General features: G+C 42.1%; 1 protein-coding gene across 1 annotated transcript in view; it reads left to right on the top strand.

Moving 5' to 3' along the window:
* Window positions 1–23,160, top strand: part of LOC122774671 (DNA-binding protein SATB1-like) — a 107,700-nt gene that overhangs the window by 51,285 nt on the left and 33,255 nt on the right. The gene's annotated exons all lie outside the window — the stretch shown is intronic.

Genomic DNA, 23,160 nt, shown 5'->3' with positions numbered 1-23,160 from the left:
TTATGTTGCACTCGTGCATTTCCATGGTGATCGACTCTTGGCGGAGTGTCGGCCAAGAACCTCAGCGGTCAGCTGGTGACTAACAAATACAAACAATTGACATATAAACACACTTCTCTCTTTTCCACGGCTCGGCCTGACTAATATATAGGAGTGGAAAGAACCCAATATACCGCTGACGTCCTTAATGTGCACATTCATTTTGTAGTCACCACACACACACACATGCACACAGTGAATCATCCAACGAAGATAAGAAATAATATTTAAATTCATACCACAGCACATTTTATGGCGTTTATTTGATGTGATGAATGAGTGCAAATGTCATGACGTCCATATCATGAATGCTGCGTGTGTGCAGACTGTGTTTATGTGTTCATTATTGAGAAAGAGCTGAAAGTTGTGTTTCCCCATGTACGTTTTTGAAATGTGTGTGTGTGTGTGTGTGTTCAGGGAACTGAAAGCTGAAAACACGCAGCTTCATTCATCACCATATAGACATTCAACAGTCGCTATCAACAAACCCTTGCGGGATTAATCCTTTCGCGTCAGTGTTCTTATTTATTTTCCCCAGTATTGACAGTTTTCTGCGAATGTTGTGTTGTTATCCAGGAAGTGAAAGAAAATGTGTTTACCGACATACTTTACTGAGAGAATCACTATTTCTTTGGAAGCATGACTGTTCCACGATGAATTCAACGTCCAGTCGCCTTTTTACGTAACGCGTAAAGTGAGTGAGACTTAGCGAGGGAGGAGTTGGATTAGACTCTCAGGACTGAGGGTCGTTCCAGGTGATGCACGAACGTGGTCCAAACGACTGCAAAGACTTGTGTAAATGTTCGTCTGAGCGACTGAACGTCCGCCTGTGTCTCCCACACGCACACAAACACACTCTCTCCTCTGTCATCGTGTCATCTTTTATGTCTGTTACCAAGACGATGCTTCCAATGCTCTCCCTCTCTCTCTGGGTCACAGATAAAAGGCTTCAGTGTAACATGAGGAACTGAAGATTCACTCTGTGTGTTGTGTGTGTGTGTGTGTCTGTGTGTTTGCATGCATATAATCCAGACTTTCCCCAAACACACACACACACACACACACATGCATGTTTCTGTGAATAAGTGCATCATTGTGCGTGTGTGTGTGCGCACGCACACGCGTGTGACTTCAAAGTGGAGCATGCCTCAGTCTTCACTCAGCTCGATGTTGATTTCACATGAGATAGAGGGCGGTGTCACTACAATGCTGCCCTTTAACAAGACGTGTGTGTCTGTGTGAGAGAGAGATTGAACGGTGAATGCTTTTTTTTCACGATTAAAACAAGATTTCCGATTGTTTAAGCTTCTTAAATGTGAATACTTTCTTCATTTCTTAACTCTGGGTAACAAAGAAATCATTAAAAGTGAAATGACGTTTGAGAACATTCATCATTTCCAGGTTTGACGAACACCGATCCACATTTTTGAAAGTGCTCTGATGTTCTGAACACCAAACGATTAGTCGATTAATCAAGAAAATGATCGACAGATGAATCGATTATGAAAATAATCGTTAGTTGCAGCTCTAATATTAGAAACAAACCACTTTTTTTGCTTTAGCAAGACAAATAACCTCAATATGGCTTCCAAAGAAAGCAATTTTCAAATAAAAATAGGAATCTTTTTTAAAACAATAAATACATTTGGATAACAAAGAATACTGTGCAAATAACATTTGTTTGTTTTAGCAATACAAATAACCTCATGCTGCAACACACAGAGAGCTCTTTCTTCATCTCCCACCACATTCACCGTGAATCCAGTGTAGATTTTGTTGTGGTACGTCACTAAAATGAGTCCGGGTTACCGCGAGACCAAAAGTTCCGCCTGCTAGACTTTAGTTAGGACTTAAAAGATCAGAACTCGCTGGCCCCACAGTTTGAGAAAGGCTGTATTAGTCCAACTAAAACCACACTTTTGAAACACATGTTAGTCAGACTGAGTCACATTTCTCATAATCAGACTATCACACAACAGCAGATAATGCAACTGCGAGTCAAACATCATTTTATGCCATTACATTACATTACATGTCATTTAGCAGACGCTTTTATCCAAAGCGACTTACAATGGAATCAAGTACAATTAGCCAGGGGTGGAATCGAACTTGCGACCATGATGTCTTTGGTACACAAGGTAGGGTCTTAACCACTGAGCCACTCCACCCCATGCCAGAGAGTCGCGAGATTCTAAATGTAGTCTGTTACAATGACGTTTAACCTCTCCCTCCCGACTTGGTTTCTTCCATCTCCGTTTCCGTGATTGTACACATTGTAACGGCTACGGCGTCTTCTTCTTTGTTTTGTATTGTCGTTGCCTGGCATGTGTACTGCAGCGTTTAGAGCCCTTTTATGTGGTTTCCGCGTGGACGGAGACGTTTCCTGAAGCAGTGACGTGATTACGGGAACGAAGACTAAGACAACAGGGACAAAAACAAACATGGCACATGACAAAGTGAATTAGTGGAATAGAATGAAGATGGTGGCCTCTGTAAGTCAAGGCCCTTGCCTGAAGTACATTTAAAAAGACTTAATCTAAACCTGTGAAAACCAAACATGTACAACCATGCCACACTGGACCTTCAAATTCCTCACGATGTGGTGACGAGACGTCGCGACCCCCTCTCTGAGGACAACACTCGTTTCACTAAATCACCATCAGGCCGTGCGAGTTACAGCCGGGCTTTAACCTTATAGATTATCGCATGCTTTGTTCGCATCTGCACAGGTGTAAGCGGAGCCGCGGCCGTAGAGTGACACGAGAGCAGACGAGTGAATTAATGTGAAAGGAAACAAGAGGAAACTCGCACATTAAATATTCACCGCTGACACCTTGAGCTGTGAAATCTAACTCCTCCGTCCTCCTTCACTGATCCTTCCTCTCCCCTCCATCTTTTAATCCCCCATCTCTCTTTCTTTAAGCCCCCCCCACTCTTTCTCTCCATCTCACCCTGAACATCGGTTGGCTTTCTTTAAATCAATCGCGGGGTTAAAGACGACGGTTTGTTGGGTGGATTTGGTTTGTTCAAGTAGGGCTAAGGCCTACGCGGAACGGTGTTTGTGGACACTGTCCACTGTCTGTCTGTCTCTCTCTCTCTCTCTCTCTCTCTCTCTCGTGAGATTCCACGCAGAATAACGAGCGAGTAACGCGTAACCCAGAGAGAGCAAACGACGAACGTGACGCCTGGGAAATGAAAATTCCAACGATCTCTGTCGCACCAAAGAAAAGCGACAAACACTGACACTTGTCCAGATGCAGAGCGCACCGCAAATCAATAAAAGTGGACGCCATCATGGGGGCGAAGCGGCTCTAACAAGTTGTCCTTCCATCTTAAGCTGGGACAGCACATTCGCTCCTTGAATTTTTGAGGGCATTGGTCCTGGAAAGTCCTTGAATTAGACGTCAACCAAGTAATGTCAATAGCAACAATAACAGCTTGCATAAATAATGAACGCAGGTGACACAGTAGATCAGCAGCACAGTCGCTGTTTGCACACGATGGTTTGTTTTTACGAGGAATTTAACAACTTATAAAACGTCACTTTCAGTTTCAAAGCCTTTCCGCTACTTATTCATTATTAATAGCTGGTTAACTCAGGTTTGTTGCGTTGACCTTTCTTTCTTTCTTTCTTTCTGTTTTAATATACTTCTAATAAGCAAAGTTTCCATGAATGCATCCTATGTCTTCCCTTTCCGTCCATTGCCTAAATTGGTCTGGAATCAGCGAGCCTCTCCGGTTTCATCTCTCCTGCTCCATCCATCCCTCCCTCTCTCTCCTCTTCTTTCCTCTGTCTTTTTTTCTCTTACTTTTCACGGCAGCTGTCAGTGTCTCGTCACTGTTGCCGGACAATGCCGGTTCAGGTTGCTCCGTGTGTGTGTGTGTGTGTGTGTGTGTGTGTTTGTTACAGTAAACGACATTCTGACATTCCTGCAGCCACTGGCTGAACGTTTCGGGCCCCTCCACACTCTGCTTATTCAGGCAAGCCGCGCTACACCTTGTGTGGGGGATTAGAGGCTGTGTGTGTGTGAGTGGGGACATCTCCGACACACGCCTTATCATAACACAGACAGCAGTGCCACCAAAGGGACAAGATAGGGGGCTATTTTGAAGCGAGGGGTGTGTGTTTCGGCTCCTTAAGCCCTCAAGGCTGCGGAGGAGCCCAGGTGGAACAGCAAGTCGAGGAGACGGACGGCCGCGCGTGTGTCTGTGTGTATTTAGACAGTGGACACGATACCTTTTCCATCTCTACAATGCGAGGAATGTCGGCAACTCTGCGTTAGATTCGCGCACAGTTGTCGGCTGCCCGGGGGGGGAAAGAGAGAAGGGCCGGCTGAAGATTTACACTCTGGGTCTTTAAAGCCGACGACACGCCGCACAGATTTCAGGGCCGATTATCGCTGTGACATTTGGTCATCGCAGAGGCACCGTTCCACTTCAGGATTTAAGACATTTATGGTAAAAACAAATGACCATAAAAAGTGTAGAAATGTGATTAAATATCAAAGATTTTCAAACAAAAAGAGAGAAAAATTCACTTATTGTAAGCCGCTTTGGATAAAAGTGTCCGCTATTTGACATGTAATGTAAAATTAGGTTCTGAAATGAACTGTAAGTGAACACAAATGTAAGTTCTTCAATAAAATAATTCAATAAATATAACAGTTAACAAGTCGAGCGATGAAAATAGACAAATATGATATTAACAATGTTATCATATAATGTTTTCAGGTGATGAACGATCGATTAATCGATTACTTGCTCCGTTCATAAAATGTCAGGAAATGTTGATCAAACCTGGAAATGATGATGTTCTCAAATGTCTTGTTTTTGTCCACAAAATGATCCAGTTAATGATTTATTAGTTATATGAAGCAAAGAGACCTGACATGGAAAAATCAAGCAAACTTGTTTTAATTCTTTAAAAAAAACAACTTTAACAGAAGCTGAACTTTCTTCTGTCAGCTGACAAAAGAACGAGGGACTGAAATAAACAAAGTGGAAAAAGTCCCCTTTCCTTTGGTGGTGCAGTCATAGGTGGCGCTCTTCTTCACGATGACCACACACTCAGAGTGTGACGGCCTGCTGGGATCAGACGCTCACCTCTCTCTGTTACGAGAGCGTCGGTGTAACGTCAGGCCACCCTGGTTGGTGACAGCAGGCCGCAGCTTGTAGCAACATGTCACTCTGGTGTCACAGTCGCCTTGTGTGTGTGTGTGTTGAGATGTGACACACGCTGTGTTGCTGTTTTCACAGTCAGGAATTCAACACAACACACACACACACACACACACACAAACTGCTTGTCTTATAACGGGTCTGTTCGGTGGTCTACGGACTTTTACCCACAGTGCAAAGCTAAAATCTGGTCAGACGCAGCTGTTCTGATGTCACGGCAGCAAACGAGGTGAAAAAAGAGAGACAAAGAATCAGGAAATATTACTTACTTTATTATCTATTAAAATGTGTTCGCTTTCATGTGTCATATTCTTCTTCTTCTGTATTGAGAGGTGTTCAGTAAAAAGTTGAAAGGTTTCGGCAGATTTGAGAGACAGTTTGAGAGAAAAAGCGCTGCAGCAATTATTCAATTAAGTGTTTTTTTTTTTTAAAATAATTAAAACAAGTTATCAGAGTTTTCAGCTTCTTAAATATGAATATTCTCTGGGTTTCTTTGCTCCATTTGACACAGAAAACAAAACACCAACCTTTCCAGGTTTGAGAAAACAGTTTTCTGACATTTTCTGGACCAAACTAGACAGAAAACTAGAGTTTTCAGTACAGGCTGTAATGAGGTCCTCTGTGAGGACATTTTGACCTTGTGGGGACATTTTGTGTCAGCCCCACAACTTTAAAGGGCTCTTTCAGGGTTAAGCCCTGGTTTAGATTTGGGTTTGGGGTTGGGTTACGGTAAGAGTTAAGGTTAGGGAATGTATTATGTCAATGATGTGTCCTCACTAAGATATGAAAACAAGTAGGAGTGTGTGTGTGTGCACAAGTCCTATGTCAGGGCAGATTTACAGCAGGTTAGCAAAAGTGTATGTGTGTGTGTGTGTGTGTGTGTGAGATGGTTCAGAGCAGGTGGTCTGTGTCTTTGTGTGTGTGTGTGTGTGTGTGTGTGTGTGTGTGTGTGTGTGTGTGTGTGTGTCTCTCTGTCACAGCCAGGTGAACAGTTCAGAGTTCGTCTCGCCTCACAGGGGAAAGTTAGCCCGCGGCTCGTTCTCGCTCTGCTGGCCCCGGATCAGAGTCAAACGAGAAAGTGTCAAAAGTGTCGGGGGACGAGGACAGAAAATATGGACAGACCTACACTTTACTCTGTCTGTCTGTCTGTCTGTCTGTCTGTCTGTCTGTCTGTCTGTCTGTCTGCGTGACTCCTCTGACACGTTGGGGACCTCTCGAGTCCATTTTAGAATCCACGTAACGTTCGCCTTGCAGTTCAGTTTCAGGTTTAGTGTCTGAAATAACGGCCTCTTGAAATGGAACAATGACAAAGTGCTGCATGGAAATCCTGGGGACGGCTCAGATCTGCTTGTTTCTCGTGATGTGATTCCTGTTTGTTAGAGAAAAACTGCTTTGTCACATTTTCCATGTGTTGTAAGTAGCTCCAGCTGCCAGTGAGACATTTACAGCTACAGGTACATGACACAACTGCAGCTCTGGTGTGTGTGTGTGTTGTATTTGTTAACTCTGTAGGACCTTTTTCTGGCATAAACACTGACCTTGTCAGGACCAGTAGTACTCATCGAGACCACAACCTGGTCCTAATGAGGCAGAACCTCATTTCTGTGCAACTGATTAAGATATGAATTGTGATTGTGACGTTTAGGGTTTCGACATTAACTGGTTATGGTTACGTTTAGTTTATTTAGCCTGTCCAGATTATGCAGTGTGTGTGTGTGTGTGTGCTCAGCTGGGCAAGACACACATACACATGCCAGCTCATGACTGCCTGCTCACCAGAACACCAGGAAAAACAGGACAAACCCAGCGCAGAAGACTGCATGAAGTAAATGTTATTACCTCTGTGGCAGTACACACACGTGCGGATGTACGCAAGCGCCTCTGTATTCTGTAACTACGCACGTTGGACACACTGATTGCACATGCTCTCAGTCCGTCGTGTTAGTATGAACGGAACTGCAGCCATGGCCACTCGGTCCGAGCCTAATTGGCGTATGTTTTCTTGAGCATATGTTCACTGCTTTATGTTGCCGTTAGACAGGAAACTGGAGTTCACGTTCCTTGGAAATCACTCACTCCCCCACACCAGAGTCCTTTTGACTAAAAAAAAGTTCAATTTTAGTCAAACTAGGCAATAGTTTGGTTTTCTCAGCATCATGTTAACATGTTAGTCCGACTAAAATCAAACTATTCTTAGTCGGACTAACCTACCTCGATAAATCCGATTACTCCTGCATGTATGCGCTTCCAGACACTGGAAGACGAAGAGAAGACCTTCATGCTTGAGCAGCTGAAGGAACTAGATAAAGCGGAGCTACAGCGCCACCTATAGAGGCGGAGTCAGATGTACACAGTGTATTATAAATGTCAGTCAAATCTGATGGATTCAAAGATTGATAAAAGTTGTAAGTGATGGCAACATCCGGCTAAGCTGAAGCTTGAGTTCGTAATTTGATTCTACAACACTTTATATTTTGCAGCCGCGGTTCTCAAACTGTGGTATGTGTACCACCAGTGGTGCGCGAGCTTTCTCTGGTGGTACTTGGAGGAAAAATAATAAAACATACTGTTCTCGTGTACTGTATATACCAGGGTATGTGAGTGTGTAGAGAACAAAATAATAATAATTAGAGTCTCCTTCTCTCTCATGCCATCTTAATGTAATCTCACTCTACCAGAGTGTGAAGTATATGTGAGGAAGAGGAGGATGATGAGGGAGCAAATGTTCTAATTCCTGTGAAAAGTCCGTCGCTTGGTAGTTTAAGAAACACAGATCTTCAGGATTTGTTGAAGTCTTCTTCACGTCCTGAAAGTTTGTTGTCAGAAATTGTGTTTCAGACTAATCTGGGATGTCGGTTAGTGTCATGCAGCAGGACACATGTAGCTGTAAGGTCTGTGTGGTCACAACAGGAGGATCATCATCATCATCATCATCTGACCGGCTGTCACATTTCACCTCAGTCTCTGTCATGGGAGTGTGTGAACTTGACCAACGAGAGGGAAGAAAAGGAATCCTGTCCGACGTGATCGACTCCTGTCTGTCTTCTGTTCAGTGACGGCTAAGATGGTTTTGTGTGAATCAGGAAGTGGAGAGATTAACCCGACCTCTCAGCTGATCGGTCACATTCAGACGGTGAAGCATGATAAATCACATCTGCAGTGTTTCAGCTTAATATACATTTCACACGCGTTACAGAGGCCAAACAAAAAAAAACACTGTTTTTTTTTTTTACCAGATAAACAGAAATGTTGGACTTTATTCAGCGTTTTTTTTCTCATCATATCCTGTCGTTATGAGTCAAGTTCGCACATCGAGACTTTCAGGCGTCGCAGGAGTGGGTGTACGCCCTACACTGAAGGACCAGAAGCCTGAAATAAACTCGCAGACTCATCCCGTGCATTTTCACATTTCACATTTGCTCTCAGTCACCGTTAGAAAAACCAGATGTTAATGAGCGAGTCGCTGAGAAATAGCACAAAAAAAGACAACTGTGATTAGTTCAAAGTTCCTTACGTGTCTGTGTGTGTGTTTCCCTGCAGCTAACCTGTTTATCTGTGAATGTCACCGTAAAAGAGCATGCTTTTAATAAATTAACAAGGAATAAATTAAGATCAAAAAACAAGGTCACGCTACCAAGATTCAAGATTTCAGGTAAAACTGAAACAATTACGTAAAGAAAACTGTACCCAAGAATTAGAGCTTCATTTTCATAATCGATTAATCAGTGTATAAAAGAATGAAAGAAAGAAAGAATCGAAACTTATCCAGGTACATATACACATATGTACACATGTATAACGTATAACCAGTGTAGTGGAATGTGTGTTGAATGCAGCTCATGACACGCACACGCTCTGATAGATTACGCCTTCTCTGGAGTCTCCAATCTGACTGTGAAGACAGTGTAAGTGCTACATACACACACACACACACACAAAAAAGGAAAAAGCCCAACCTGCGTGCAGCCATAAATAAGGTCCCCCCCACCCTCCCCAACCCTGGGTGTGACAGGACAGGTTGAGATGAAAGGTTCCTGTCTGCTCGCTTCCCCTGCAGCTTCTTATTAAAGAGCTTTTAACATGTAAACAGAACAGAGACACACACTCATAAAACACTGAGACATAGAGAGATGGGGGGTCGTCTTCCCTCTTATTCTCTTTCTGTTTGAATGCTCTGTCAAGTCATCTTCGCCGAGATCTCCGTCACACGCCGAAGCGCGGCGGCAATTTGCACGTATTTGAAAACCCATCTTCCCCTTTTTTTCCCCTTCTTCTTCTTCTTTTTTCTTCTTCCTCTTCGGTGGTACAATTAGAGGACTGCACCAACCGCTGATATCTGATCGAGAGCGGGGCAGACAGGCAGACAGACAGACAGACAGACAGTCTGACTGCGCCGCCGAGGTCGCGGCTCGTTTCACCTCAGCACACAAAAAAACGTTGACTCGACGCGGCGACAGCTCGACGCACGTGAACGGAATCCACAGCGCTACAAACCCAGACTAAGGCCGTGTCTACACGCGTGCACATAAAAAGGAAAAAAAAGCTTTTTAATTGATTAATATCTCAGTGCGGGAGTTTTAGAAATGATGACAGAATCACTCAAAGTCTCAGAGTGAATAAAGAGAACAAGCGACGCAGTTAAGACGTACGTCGGCCCTAAGACAGTGGAGATGCTGTCTCCACGTCCTGCTGCTGACGTCACACCTGATGTCTCATCCGCTGCGTCTTGGCCCCACAGTGAACAGTATTTTCTGGTTCTTTTGTCGATCACTGCGTATGTTTACATGCACATTGTACGAAAGACGGAGATGGACGGAGCCTGTGGTCCATACCTTGTGTTCTTTTCTTATGGGAGCTTACGATGAGGGCCCTGAATGAAAATCACTATATTTATTAATCAAAGAGAAAGCTGTCTTTGTAACAAGGTTTCAATTTTTAAATTCATCTCTAATTGCATTTTTTAATTTCCTTACACTTCATTTTACATCCATTCATTGCCTTCTCCTCACCCGTTCATCCTCAACTCTTTCCTCATCACTCAGTCACCTGTTTCATAAACGTTCTTTCCGTGGACACACACACACACACACACACACACACACATACTTGTTTTATCCTGCTGAGAAGAGCCAGGTAAAAGACACACACAGACACACACACACACACACTCCTGCTGTGTGGTGTAGACACAACCCCACTGAGCGGATTGGGGTCTACAATGGACCGTCAGCAGGGAGGACACGGCAGTAATCCATGTTAACATAAGAATAGAGGAACAGCACACCTCAGCCTGCTTCCCACACACACACACACACACACACACACACACACACACACACACACACACACACACACTCATCAGGTGTCACCAGATTCTCATAATCTGTCAAAAATGTTTTCATTTAAAAATGTTCTCAACTCTAAAGATAAAAATCTCCCAATTGTTCCTCACAAAAACGAACACTGAACTTCCGCACATTCCCACCTTCCCCTCTTCATTCACTGTCTTGTTTAGACAACCCTCCCATCCATCCTTCAACCTGTTGTCCTGAAACACAACACGTGTGTGTGTGTGTGTGTGTGTGTGTGGAAGTGATTCATAATCACAAAGGGGTGATGGGACGGATCCATTTAGGATGGACAGGTGTGACCTCACATGGCCCCCATTTTAGCTTTTAATGGCGTCTTCCTGGAGGTTTTAGTCTTCAGTGATAAAGTGATCTTTACCAAATGACTGGTGTGGGGTCAGTGTGTGTGTGTGTACTCTTGTATTAGTGTGTGTGTACATGTACACATCTGTAATAGGCTGTGAGAACACACTTTGATTCAGCTCCTCATACGGCGACAGACCGAGATGCAACGGAGAGTTAAACGTTAAAATCTGGATATATTTCACCAGAATTGATGTTGATAATAGTCGTCGCCGCATTTCTGCTTGCAAACCTGTTGTTATGTGCAATCTTCGCATTTAGATGGAAAAATGCACAGTATTCAACAGCCAACCTCGTAGCACATCTCCTGTGTCCACATCCACCTCTGTTATGTTATGTTACCCAGAACCCTCCAATTAGTTAGTTAAACTATGCAAATGGGAGTTCATTTTTACCATTACTCAGTTTAGTCAAGGATTAGCCCTCTCTCTGAAATAGTAAAATTATTAAAAATGTTATTCAAAACAATTGAAAAATTCATTCATTCATTCATTGATCGGTAGTCTGAGCGGAGCCCCCTTCAAGTATATAAATATATTTAATTCATTAAATGATTTTAACCCAAATTTAATTCATTAACACATCCGTCTACATATTATAGATTTCAGAATTTGCAATATTTTTTTGGTTAAATTGGTTGAATGGCAGCGACACAACCACGCGTCTCTGCTTTTAAAATAGTTCATGCAGTATGCACAACTACAAAAGACCCCCGAACTTCGAAAGAATGAACATGCGACCCATTTGTGAACAAAGGGATGACAAAAGTTCTATAAATAAATGTTTTATTTTTAATAGCATTTAACATTTATTTTAAAATGTTACCTGAAAAGGTAACAAAAGAACCAATAAGGTTAAAGTACCAGATTGATGAGCAGTATGAATTGTGAATATTATGAATCATGAATATTGAAGTAATATGATAATTAACAATACCTATCCCTAGTGTGTGTGTGTGTATATATATAGAGTGGCCCAGTATGCCCTCAGTGCACCTGTCACTTCTAGTCAGCATTACCTTGAATGATGCCACCATGACTCCATCTGTCACCAGAAACCAAAGCCAGAAGATGAAAAATGAAACAAGTTGAAGAGAATGAAGATAAAGCAAAAAAACACTGACAGGACAGAATGTAGTATCGCACAGTGGCTGTGAGAACGTGAAGAAAAAACACTGGGGCGAGACACATGGATTATGAAAATGTAGACATAACGAAGGTAAAGATGGAGGAGATGAGGGGAAGACAAACAAAACACTACTCAGACACGAAGATTCTGTTGCAGTAGCATCCATAGGTAGTAGATTTATGCCTTTGAGAGCAACAGATTCTACAGTACAGACAGATTTTTAAAGATATTTTTATCCAATTATATGAGCAAAGTTTGCTGCCTTGCCGCCTGTCAGTGATATATCTTCCATTGTTGTCACACTATAGAGGCAGCAGGGCAGCATCAAAATGTGATGTTGTATTCTTGCAGGGGAATGTCATAAAGTAATGAAGGAAATTATCGATTCCTCGCAAATCCTATAAGTCAAAGTGATAATACATGAGCCACTTTTCAAATGACTTTGGGCAGTACTCTCAGCAGGGATGGCTCTGATCTGTGCGATGACAGTGTTGAGGAGGGGGAAAAAGAAAACAGACAGTGACTTTGCATCATGCATCATCCCTTTGTGATACTATTATGGCAAATGTATTAATTAACATAGTGTAGTTTCCAAATATATACCAGAGCACTTGTTAGTAAAGTGTAGTTATGGCAGGGAAATGTCTCACTCCATGCACCGCTGCTTTAAAGTCTCTCGGGTTCACATGGTAATGTGACCTCAGTGTAGTGATACTGAGTGAGTTCTTAAGTTCATACAAGCTTTGCACACAAGCTGCCCAGATTTTATGTGCTTCCTAAATCCTGCCTGGTCTCTCAGTCTGTTGATTTCAGACAGAATCCTAAGGATCTGGCTGTGAAGCTCAAAAGCTGAGCTTAGCGATGTGAATCAGCACCATCTGGATAATGTGGGTCACGACATTTTCGGGAGACACAATGTCTTCTTTATTCAGTCGACGTCGTCGTCGGGTCCAATCTGACTGTGTCAAGTGTCAGCGACTAACTCTTACTAAGTGATAATAAAAAAATGGATCAAATCAACACAAACTCAAAAACCTCTATTAATTACAGTCAATCAAAATGTAATTCACTCTTTCATGTAACCACCTGTGTGAAATTACAGGTCACGGTTGTTACTCACAGGCTTCCTGGGAGCAGGGGGGAGTGAAATTGATTTGATGGGGTTAATGAGAGGAAGAGTTAAGAGGTTGTTTAACCTCAACAGCTCTTTCCCTCGAGGGCACTGAGGTCAACAGATCAACCTCTACTTGTCATTCCTAAAACACGGCAAAACAACAAAAACAGTGGTGACCGAGCCTTCTCAGTGCCCAGGAGTTACCCACCCATATCTGGCCCCAGGGACCCAATCCTGGACACTTTTAGGTCTCGTCTTAAAATGCACCTCTTACTCCTTGGCTTTAAACCCAGCATGAGAGTTGTGTCTGTCTTTTGGTGTATTTTAGTGGTATACTTCATGTACCATTCACGGCCCCTTGTATACTCGCGCATCAGGGTCCTGTAGTATCCTACTCAACCATCGGGTGGCGGTACAAGTCTGGACGCAGGGAATAGGACGCATTCCTACCAAAGAAGAAGAGAGCAATGCTACAGCTCCCTAGTACATGTCCGGTTGGAGCGGCAGGGGAGTCGGGGTGTTGGCCGGTTGGAGGGTCACCAGGTCGAGGCTCGGGTGACTGTCCTCTGTGACTACTTCTTCTGCACGCGCAGCCCATACTTCGTGCGTTAACGCAATTCGTGTCATGCCCACGGTGGGCGTTGGGTCTTCAAGCAGTGAACAGCACTTTAGCAACCATGTGTATTTCAAATGTGCTCTATCAGTGGTTCCAAAACTTTTCTTCAGACAATTGACCTCCAGCCATGTACCACTTACTGCCACACACACGGCCTTCTTGGTGCTATCGCTTCATGCAACGCAATCACCTGTCAATCAGAGCACAGACCACGATGTGTCAGAAACTGCCACCGGACCTCCAAGCCAAGGTTGACAGTTTCTGTGCATTCACAAAAATAAATGCGACTTATAGACTGATGCGACTTATATGTTGTTTTCCTCTTCATGACGTCATTTTTGACAGATGCGACTAATACTCCGGTGCGACATTTAGTCCGGACATACGGTACATATCAAATAAAATCTCTTAGAGTGAGGGTAGACTCTCTTTTTTGGCTTTTTTTAGCAATGTGGGTGAGCACATGTGACTATGTATGCCAGTTTCAAAACATAATAAAAAAAATGTTTGTGTTCCCACTTGTCACTTTGTACCCCAGTTGGGGAATCACTGGGCTACAATATATGAGTAAAGTGGATTGGATTCCCTGATTCTCAACAACAGTGACAAAAGAGGAAGGCAGAGTTGCATGAGATATCTTACATGAAATGGAAACACAACTGTTGTGCATTGTCTTATTACCTAGTTGCTTTTACTCTGGCAAGTAAAAGACAGAGAAAAATTTAAAATACAATGCACATAAAGCATCATGAGACAGCTGTGGGTGGATATTTGTGAAAACTAGGGTTTAAATTTTTCTGTTTTCAAACAACTCCTGTGCACACAATAGTGTGGAGTGCTGTCAAAATCATGCCAAATCAACAGGTGGTTATATGACTGTTATTGTAAAGCCTCATTGGCCAATCAGCAGCGCGATAGACAAAACATCACTATCGGTCTCAACAGGCAAACAACACAAATTAAAAATAAACGGTGTATGTGTATTTCCAGTTCCCTCAAGTTTGGCTGCGTCCGACATCATTACACAACTCACCTACATGTAAACGTGTAACAGTGACGACACACGGGCGACAAACAGAGAGAGATTGCCAAAAAGCCAAAGCCAAAAACTCGGTTTTCCCTGCCAACACATGCACGCTTCAAATAGACATTACAAACATTTTCACCGCAGCAAGAATTTTCAGAGAAGCTAACCCACAGAGTGTGCACGGCCAAAAACGCATATAATCAGCTATGTTTTCAAAAGTACCTGTCTACGTCATGTGGACTGGGCCTCCGTCTACCTCCCATCAACTCTTAAAGTATGAAGTAGAAGAGAAAAGGACAGACCCCGAGCCTGAATGGAACTCTGTCAATCACAGGAGGACTGCAGGGCCATGAAAATGACAATAATTATTAGAAACAAGGGATAATCAGCGGAGCAATTGTGTCAATCATTCCTTTCAGTCTGTGGGCTGTAAAAGGTGGCATTTTCTCTTCTAACACACTTAAAATAAAAAGGGAACAAAAAGGTCAACACCCTTTTCTGACTCTTACATCTGTCTTTTCTGTTCTTCTCTCACAACAAAAAACTGACATTAGTCACTACATCAGTAGTTTAAAGGAAGATGGAAATACTGCGTGTGTGCACGAGGTAACTACAATATATACAGGGTTTGGACAGAACCTTGTTTTTTAACTAAATAGTGTTGAATACCAAACCTATGAAAAATAAATAAATACAGTTTTTATTTATTTTGCCAGGCCATCTGTTGTTACTGCTGTATTTGCACCAAGAACACTTAGTAAACGCATCTGGAACCCAATGTTCAACCACAGATATAGTGTTATTTTCATACGGTAACTTTTCACCAAAGGTCAGGTTAAATGTTTTTATACAAAACTGAAGTGAAATGTCTCTGTCCACAGTTTTAGAGTGGATTTATTTTCACAAAATTAAAAAAACAGATAAAAGCTATTTTAGAGCATACGATCATGAGTGTATTATATAAAATATGTTTGAAGGAGACCGGTGGAGCGAGGCGTCTTTGAACTTGAAGGTTGTGAGTTCGATTCCCGGCTCCGCTAGACACACTTAACCCTGTGTTGCTCCTGACGGAACGATGATGATAGAGAAAGCGCTGCACATAGATGAATGTGTGAGTGAATGGGTGAATGGCAAAACTGTAGTGTAACGACTAGAAAAGCGCTTTATAAATACAGACCATTTGATTATTTACTGATGGCATTTATTTTATTTAATATCTACTTATATATAAAGTCGGAGCTACCTTTATACAAATGTCATGTTTACTTGTAAATGCAAGAGTCTCATGTTTTGGGCCTGAAAGGAGCTCTCTCTCTCTCTCTCTCTCTCTCTCTCCTTTCCAGTCTCATCACTACTGTATAGATCACAATAATGTTAGTGGTGACACTGCCTGCCATGGTCATTCATCTGAAACAGAATTACATAAGCCATTTACCACCCAGTCTCCATGATGGATGGCAGGGCCCCCAGCCAAAGCACCCGAGCCTGATCGCACCGCTTTCCTCCGTGACAAATGTCACCAGAAAGACATATGACACCTTCCAATTTCCTACACTTTTAAATGAGAATATGTTTGTGATAGAAGTAAGATAAAAAATAAAAAAAAAAACACACAGGGCTTTGTCACACATAGAATCGCCAACAAATGTATAGCCATGCTTAGGCAAATTTATCTTGATTATCATTATTATTTTATGAATAAATCCCACCTTGCCCTAGTGGCCAGTGTTACTTTTTACATAATGATTGATTATCTGTTCAGGAAGCGTCACACTGTGAGAGTAAAAGTGTATTTTTTACCATTCAGTGACTCAAAGTGGTCCAAACTGTATAATAGACATAGTACAGTGGTATATTTCTGTGCTCAGGGTTAATATCAATCCATCATCATACATTATCAACAGGACTGGAAATCTTTCAAGGCTGCGTACAACTACACATGCAAGCCCAAATGTTGTGTCTCTTTCTTTGTCCAAATTCTGGATCAAGTTCAAACCTTCTCGGTGATTAACTGATCTACACCAGAGACAAAGAGCAAACATTTAAACAAAAATGGAGAGTCTGTTGTTGATGTTGGAGAGTCTGCGAAGAGTTGAACGCAGGTCAATGATATATAATTATTTACTGAAAATATTTGGGTAAAAGGTCTATGTCCTGTAAAGTACTGTATCACTGTGAGTTATATGAAGAAAATATACAATCAAAGGACAGATAAAATATTACTAATAGCTGGTTAAAAAAAAGATTTTTTTTTTTATTTCACTGCCCCCCTAGACAGCATCAATGCACACAGATTGTAGAGGAAATCTACATAATGGAAAAGATGACACACCACTTGCGACTACGGGAAGCTCAGTTCGGAGAATAATTGATAAAATTGACATTATTCAAACAAGAACAGTGACAAAGGCCACAGGAAAGACAAAATAGTGCTTGGAATGTAACTCCCACTTGTTTGTTTTTGTATTTATTTTTCTGTATGTTGGTTTTACATCCGTATGAAGGAAAAACTTTCAAGTGACAAAAAAAAAAGGATCTACACAAAGACACTGACCAATGGTCATGTTTAAATTCTATTCTCTCTCTGTTTTTGTTGTGGACAACAAAAAATGTGAAATTGAACAGACACGATGATGCTGTGGGAGGCAGATTATGTTTCGGCTTTCAGTGCAGACATAGGTCGGCCTCCCCCACAATTACAAAAGTGATGCTTACAGGCGTCACGGAGAGAACCGGTCAGAAAATGTGGCCCAGGGGGATTTTGTAGATGAGAGAAAAGTTTTAATTACATTTGTGGAATTAAATGAACTCCTCGTATCCTGAGGATATCAGTGTCTCAACACACATTGTGATTTTTTTTATTCCATAAACTCGGAGACGGTGTGGAATACTAAATAAGTCCAATTTTGCAAGAAAAACAAAGTTTATATGGTGATTTTGCAACTGTCTGACAATGGTCATTCAGGCAGTACTTTTTATATTTGAGCAGCTCAATACATTTTGGAAAACGTACAATCTCTGCAATAGAAATAACACTATAGAAGGAGTGGTGATTATGAGCAAAGAATATCAGGTTTGCTTTAATATGAGGGTGAGCCCTAAACAGGCAAAGTATAGCAGTTGTGAATGCACACACTGCACTTTGCACACACAAAGGCATGTTGCCAAACTGCTGAACAAGCATGAGTGAGACAAAAATAACCTACTCCTCATGAGCGTGATGCTTTGTACCTGCTTCAAAATGGAGCCCAGAGTTTATGTGTTTATAACAGAGAGAATGTGCATGGCTGTGTGAGTGTCAGTGCATTTGTGCCACAATGGGGACAGATTTAACCGCATGTACGGCTGGCAGACAGAATTTAGACCCATCTGACAAATGATTTATAGATACAATTTAAGCCAGCCGACGTACTTTATTCAACTTGACATGGCGTGCATGTGCGCTAGTGTGCATGTGCTCTAATGTGCCTGTGTTTATATACTGTAAAAAAGCAAGGGTGTGTGTGTGCTTGTGATATACTTGCACCAGGGTCGGCTGGAAGAGGTGAGATCAACATAAACTGATCACTGCTTTCTTCACTCATTCTTTGACAGAAATGTCATTTTTGGTTTATGTGCAGATCTCAGATGCCTCCGATTCATCCACATTTTACCAAGACTCACTCACTCACTCACTCACTCACTCACTCACTCACTCACTCACTCACTCACTCACTCTCACTCACTCACTCACCACTCACCTCACCTCCACTCACTCACCACTCACTCACCTCACTACCTCACTTTCACTCACTCTTCACTCACTCACCTCACCTCACCTCACCTCACCTCACCTCTCACTCACTCACTCACCTCACTCACCTCACTCACCTCACCTCACTCACTCACTCCTCACTCACCCACCTCACCTCACCTCACCTCACCACTCACTCACTCACTCACCTCACCACCTCACTCACTCACTCACTCACTCACTACTCACTCACTCACCTCACTCACTCACCATCCTCCTCACTCACCTCACTCACTCACTCTCACTCACTCACTCACCTCACCCACCACCACTCACCTCACTCACTCACTCACCACTCACTCACTCACTCACTCACTCACTCACCACTCACCACTCACTCACTCACCTCACTCACCACCACCACTCACCTACCCACCACCACCTCACCTCACCACCACCTCACCTCAATCTCACTCACCACTCACTCACCCCTCACTCACCTCACTCACTCACCTCACTCACTCACTCACTCACTCACTCACTCACTCACTCACCACTCACTCACTCACTCACTCACTACCTCACTCACTCACTCACTCACTCACTCACCACTCACCACCACTCACCTACCTACCACTCACTCACTCACTCACTCACCGACACCAGAATCAAACCGAACAATGCCAAACTGTAGATCAGTTAAAAAGACTTTAATCTCCAACATTTAGCAAGGCCAAATCTCAATATTTAACAGGGGAGTCTGATATAATTAACGACCGCAGTGCTGAAAGCCGGTTATCGTGAGCCGAATCCCAACCCGTTTAGCCATATTTTAGTTCATTGACTGTGTCAGATGGAGTCCGTGCTCCGGTCATGCAGGAAGTACCGGACTAATCTTTTTAATTAACTGATTCTAATGATTCATTTACACTAAAAACAACTACTTTGCTTGTCATTAGTTTGTGTGGTGTATAAAACAACTTGTTGTGCAGCATGGTACTACAATTCCACCCACACTGAGGTAGTACTATAATAATAGAAAACAAGTCAAACCGCATAGCTGAGACGTACCATGAACTGTATCCTGGAAAAGCACCATATTTGTCCTTAAAAGGAAAGCAGTGTTGGTGGACTGACTGAAATGTGTATAAATATACATAAAATAATAATTAAGAGTACATATCTTCATTGATAATTCACAAGTTGTAATTTGATTAAAATGTTTTATTCAATGCAATATTTTCCAGTAACAATGCTGGCTTTGATTAGATAAGTGATTCTCACAGAACTAAAAGCTTTTGTTAACTCTCCAGCAGGATTACCAAAAGAGAAGGGATATATTAAAAGTTCAAACTTGTGGTACCTGATCAATGCAGATGCAAATGAAGATCGATTAAAAAAAATTATTTTTAAGCATGGCTAATCTCCCTGACTCAACAAGGACCACACCGAATGAGCAGAGCAGTGATTCAAAGACACAATTCAAAGGTATTTTTCTAAAGATTTAAAGCTCAATAACAAGCTGCTGGGAGTAAAAACAGACATGACCTGAGCTTCTGCAGTGAGTGGCAGAGATGCCGCCATGTCAGGACTATGAGGAATATGGGGAAACTTTTCACTTGCGCTTCTTGCATTTTTAGCCAAGGAGGCTTGCAGTGACATCAGAATTTCCCTTCTCCTCAGGTGAACCTCTGTTATGTATGTCTACATGTTCATATATATGTCCATATAACAACCACATGCAGCAGTCAGCATTGTGTGTACTCATTTGACAATGGTTTGAATGTGGCAGACATTTGTTTATATTCAAAAAAACTTGTGCCACTTCCATTAAAAAAGAAAAGCGCATAAACATTCAGCTCTCAGTTTTACTTAACATAATCATCAGTCATATAAGATAAAGCACTGTCCCTCATGCCCTTTTAACAGTTTGAACAGTGGTTTAATTTCGCTGTGCCACTGCTGCAGTGCTCTTGGCTTTTAGTCACAGGTTAGAGCATTAATCAGCAGAGCAGCTAATAGCCTGAGCTCAACTATTGCAATGCAGATTGAGAAAAGCAAGTGCATTTCATCTTGTGTCGTGTCGACTGGCTGTTTTTTTCTGACTGCATCACTTTGCTACTTTTCCATTCCCACATACAAACCCGTGCACTCAGTTGTGGTTGCTGGTCTTTGAAACAGGGGACACTCATTTCAGGCCCAGTTATTTATACATAAATTCTGTAAACAAAAAACTAGAGCAAGATAACATGATAATTATGTAAAACTGAAATACTATAATAGTGTTAATTTTAACTGTGTATATGTACAAATGAAAATGGTCTATTTCACCAAGCAAAAAACACGAAGACCAGCTTTGTCTACAGACTTCACTTGGAAAAGGCTCCGCTGTCATGTATGTTTCTGCAGCGCTGTCAATCAAAAACTGGTTCCACCTTCCAGACAGCTCCTCTCATCATCACGCAGGAGCCCTGCGTCTGTGTCTGCCCACTGCTCCACTGAGTCCCAGAGAAGCTGAGCTTCTGTGGAAGTGACGTTTTTGGGCCACAAATGCTTTTAATGCAGAGGCTGCTACGGGAATACAAAAATCACGTAAGGCGATCCGTCATCTGCGATAAACGGCTGATTCTGAACAAACAAGTGACACGTTCTAGCACACGCTCAGTACATATTTGACCACATTTTAGAGGGAGCTGAGCTTCCCTTGCTGTCTTAGAGCAATCGCCACAGCATGGACTCTATATTTATGTATATCTGTATGCAATTTCAAATTAGTTGTACAGTTTTTAAAAAGCCTTTTATATATTGAACTGAAATTGGCAGCAAGTGCAAGAGTAAAATATGAAACCACAATGAAAACTGCAAACTTGACTGTTAAGTTGTTGCTGTGTTCACAGAATGTTTCATAGGCAGTCGCTTTAGCATCAGGTGGTCAGCCTTTATTTAAAAGTACTGTGTGAAGCTTTTGACAGAACTTGGCAAAGAGTCTCGGAAAAGACCTCACAAGGGGGTTTGAGAACGTTGGAAACAGGTTTTTGTTTACTTGACACTCTCATGGCTTCTGCCTCTTCCTACAGACAGACACAAAACACAGACACACACAAATGTGTGCTTCGGTGGGAATGTTAGTGAAACCGGCTATAGGCAAGGATATAAACAGCAGCAACAGAGGTGGGCGTGCATGTGTGTATTTGCATTAGATCGTTTCGAAGAAGTTATTTGGATTATGACATTAAAAATAACAGATTTATTTTATCATACTCGACTTCACAATACATGTGTTGAGGCTGTACTCAATTGTGTAATTTGTAATTATTGTAATTATACAGTTGCATCCAAATATTTTAGTCCTTATTCTGTGTCATTACATTTTGTACTAATATCTTATTCCTTTTCTCTGCATGTGTTGTGTATGTGAAGAATGTCCTTATTATGATATTTACATGTTTATTTTCTATTAAATCTCTTATTTATTAATTTTTTTAGAGAGCATCAAAGTGTGGCTTTCTGTCCGTTTGTCCGATGTGATCAACCATCTTTAAAAGATTATATGTGGAAACTGTTTTACTGTTTTAACATATCAGATGACATTTCAGACTAACAGCTCAATCGGCACCTGCTCTATTAAGCTGATGTTTTAATGAATTGCACCAGCACTCAAATCATTCTTAGCTATGTAAAGTAACACCTGTAAAGTAACAAATTACAGGAATCTGTCTTTCTAGCTCAAGTGTAGATAAAAAAAAGAAAAGAAGAATTGGCAGCCACTGTGTCCTGTTCCTACCACTACAGACAAGTGTGTGCCTGTGTGCATGTAACCGTGTGCATGCCTGTAAGAATGGATCTGCCCTTTGGGCTCAGCTCAGCCAGTTGAGTGGACAGTGTCCAAGATGATGAATTGAAAGTTCAGAAAAAATATCTGTTAGAATTTGAAAGCCATGGAAGGAGAAAATTGGCAACGTTGTCTAAGGCAGAATCCTTCACACCCTCCATTTATCATCTGGAGATAAAAGGTTAGATGGGTAGCCACCATTTGTGTGTGTGTGGGTGTGTGTGTGGTGCTGGTCAAAGGCAGCATAGATGGATGTTTGCTCTTTTATTATTAATCACTTCAGTTTATTTTAGGGTGAATTGTATGCGGTGGGATCAGTGCACATTTGCTTGTTTGTGCACCGCAGTGTTTGTGCATATAAATCAAAAGCATGGATGTGTTGATCTGCATTGACAACCGAACACTATGTTAATACTGTTCACAGCGGGGGACCGGCATTACCGCTGTTTCTCTTCATTTATCAGTCACCTCAGAGTTCATTTCTGGAGAGTTTGCATTCAGTCGGCTCCGAGCATGTGTTTACATGTACATCTAAAACCTGTGCTTCCTGTTGTGCGTAGGGGGTTTTAAATTCTTGCCCAGTACAAGTGTAATTTGTGGGGAACGTGACGTGTGCGATACAGAGGCCCGTGTTTGTGCGTTGGTCCACACAATATGAGTGTGCAGCATTTCTGCTGTGCTTCATACACATTCGGCGACACAGTCTCACAGCAGGTGGTTCATTACACGGCCTGTAATTAGGCTGACTTGACTTTCTTTTGCTTCCGATTACAGATACATAT

The sequence above is a fragment of the Solea senegalensis genome, linkage group LG9, assembly GCF_019176455.1.
Source record: "Solea senegalensis isolate Sse05_10M linkage group LG9, IFAPA_SoseM_1, whole genome shotgun sequence".
Lineage (NCBI taxonomy): Eukaryota > Metazoa > Chordata > Actinopteri > Pleuronectiformes > Soleidae > Solea > Solea senegalensis.
The sequence above is the reverse complement of the archived record's forward strand: the minus strand, read 5'-3'. Positions and strand labels throughout refer to the sequence as shown.